Here is a 3,611-nt window from a genome sequence, read left to right on the forward strand (position 1 = left end):
TTTGCATTCCACTTTCTTTTTCTCGAATGGATTATTTTGTTATGCAATATATTTGTTAAGTGTTTTTTCTTCTTTTTTTTTTCTTTTTTTTCGTTGTTTAATAAAGCAATTTAAAGGCAACTAGTATTTAGTAACAATATATATAACGTGGGATACAAACTACCAATTATATATATTATTACTAGAATAGACTGAATAGTCAACTCAAAAAATTTATAACTAGTAAATATAGTTATAAATTTAAAGGGACAAGTTAGTTAGAAGAATCGAAGTTTCTATCCTCTCAAATAGTAATATAGTATGATGATGATATGAAATTATGAACAAACAAATTATTACTATTCAACAAGCGTGCCATCATCATGGAATTTCTCGTCAGTATAGATTATGATCAAGACATCAAGTTTTGAATAAACCCACGATCATCTGCTTTATACCAAACAACTAGACATATGTTAACTTAGCCAAAGCCCAGAGATTTAAATTCGGATATAATGGAACTAACGCGTTTGACCATCTTTATTTCCATGTTTTACTAAACAAAGCTGATTCTACTTACCATACACTAATAATTTGCTTTGCTAGCAACGTAGGGGACCTGATCTGCTTTGCTTCAACTACGAATAAACAATATACCTCACGTCCAATTACTGAAACCCAACCAATCATAATATGAACAAAACATAACTGTGCACGAGTGTCTTCATTGATATATAATAGCGATCACGTGCTGATATATTATGATATAGGAAAAGCTACGAAGCACGGACGCTTTGTTGAGTTGCTGTGTCCACGTGTCCAGGACGGATCTATATGGAACTGTGTGGGGGCAATTGCCCCATTGAACTTTTAAAAAACCAATAACAAATATATATGTAAATAATTGTCCCCATTATAATAATTTATTTGCCCCCATACTTTAAAAAAAAATTATATGTAAGAAACATTTATATTATTATTAGATATTAATACAACAATAAAAATTATTGTATTATATAAATTCTATTTTGCCCCCACTTCTAAAATTTTCTGGATCTGTCACTGCGCGTGTCAGACACATTTTGGATACGACATTCACCGACACGCGTATTTACTGTGTCTAATTGTGTCTTAATAAAAAATAAAAAATTCTTCTCCGAACACACTTGAACACACCTAAATACCGTCACGTGTCAGCGTGTTCAGTCTTATTCTTAATATATATTCTTGAAATAAATTTAGATATAGTATATATTATTATTTATTAAAATAAAAAGATATTTTAAATACTTGATATAATTAAAATAAGAATTTAAAAATCATTAAAAAATTAATTTATATTTTAATATCAATAAAATTTTAAAATATCGTTAAATTTATTTAAAAAATACTTTATATTTTATATGTATGTGTGTCCCTGTGTCTTATAAGTTTTTAAAATGTGCGTGTCTGCGTAAAAAATTTTAAACTAATTAAGTAAATCTAATTAAAGCTTATAAAAATCTTCCTCTTCTCTTCCACATTAACCTACCCACCTCTAAAAACGTCTACAAAAATTTGTGTCCACTCAATTCCAATCCCAATGCTATCTCATTCACTTGCTCCTGAGAGAGTATTCCACCACTCCCGAAACATATATACAACACAGATTTCGATGGCTGATGGTTCAACCATGCAACACATTCATGAATCTTCTCATCTTGGTTTTGGTTGGGTTGAGTAACGATGGGTCCAAACCGAAAAAATAGAACGAGAAGGATGAGAACCGTTGTGTAAAGCTCTCATGATCGACGAAACAGAATCAGATCTGGAAGGTCCTTCACCTTGAAAGAAGCATAATTACAACCAGAAACAGCCATTGTTCGTTCTAAGTTAAGAAAATGGGTTCGGATTTGAATTCGGAGGAGAAGCTTTCATCAAACTTTGGAAAGGAAAGATCGAAGGAGAGGAAGGTTTTTATAGGCACAAGTCTTCGAATCGGTCAAATCACGATTTCATCGAATCCAATCGGTCTTTGCCTTGCACTTGGTTCAGCTTCAAGAATAAGGAAGGAGTGGTGGAACACAAGTTGTTTTTGAACAATGACAGAAATATAAAAAAATATTTATTTAATATGAAAAAAAAATATCCTAATACTTAACAAAAGAAATATTCAGTTATATTTTATATCTATAGGATTTAAAAAAAACTATGAAATTCTTAAAAAAATAAAGATATTCACATTTGCAATACAAAAACATTCAAAAAATATATAAAAGAACATCCATTTAGTATGAAAAAGAAACATTCTGATACTTAACAAAAGAAACATCCATGTATATTAAGTTATTAACTTATTTATTTATGATTTAAAATATTAGTTATTAAATATTTCACCACATTCAAATTAGGAGGAGATACATTCACTATCATTGCAACATGAATCACAAAAACGGATTCAATTAGCTTTCGTCTCTTCACCCTCCTTCCCTCTCCAAATGCCTAAAACATGATAAATCAAAAAATAGATTCAGAACCATCCAATTTACAAAGAAAAGAAACATCCTAATGCCTAGTATTATTAGGAAAAGTATATGGAACCAAGAGGTAATCAGCTAAAAAGTAAACAACTTAACTAATTTATAATTATATTTAATTAATTTTATTTGTTTTTAATTTATAATATTTGATATTAATTGCTTCTCACTCCAAATTAAAATTCTGAATGATACGTTGGAGAAATAGGGACGGAAATCACGGAACTTCCAACAATCCCGATTCTTAGTATATAAAAAATTTATAAAATATATAAAAGAACATCCATTTAGTATGAAAAAGAAAGATTCTGATACTTAGTAGAAGAAACATCCTAATGCCTAACATAAGCACCATCCACGTAGAGGTTTTGGATTTACCCAAAGGCATTTGGCTAGTTTTTGGCTGGTATCCTCTTGGTTCCCTAGCATTGTTGTATATTTATTATTTAGTTCTTTTTATTGTACTTTTAAATCTTTCAATAGCTTATTTGTCGTTAGTATTTTTTGGGATCTCTTGTCATCAACGTAAATTTTTTAGTACTATTTTTTTTTTGGTTTTTTAATAAGTGGCTGCATGCAAGATGAGATTAGAACCCTCGACACTTCTTTTAAGCGAATTAATGAAGTAATTACTAGATAGAACTTGGTTTTTTTTTTTTTTTTGTCTTTGATAGAATTAGGTTTGTAGTCTACACTTTACTCAGATGCGGAAAGGAGTAACCGGACCCAACGAATAGAGGCTGAAGCCCTTCTTATGATGGGCCATCTGTGTTGCCATGCGATGTTTCGTTGGTGGACCGTCTCATGCTTTAAATGGGCTTAGCCTTGTTAAAGCTTCCAACCAAAAAACAAAAATAAAAAATGTTTAAAACCTTTCAATTTTTTGGTTTTATATTTATTCAAATTTAATTTATGACTTTATCTTGGGGATTTTGTGAATTTTTTGTTTTCATCCTGTCGTAAGTATTTCAGTAAATATCTATTTCGATAGGAACTTTTACCATCTCTGTTCATATCTCACTATCTGACATTATTAACCCTCATTCATTTGATATCAGTACCGAGAAATGCTAAGAAGTGATTAAAATTTATTTTTTTTTATTATTATTTTATTAT

The sequence above is a fragment of the Arachis ipaensis genome, chromosome B06 (genome assembly GCF_000816755.2).
Source record: "Arachis ipaensis cultivar K30076 chromosome B06, Araip1.1, whole genome shotgun sequence".
NCBI lineage: Eukaryota > Viridiplantae > Streptophyta > Magnoliopsida > Fabales > Fabaceae > Arachis > Arachis ipaensis.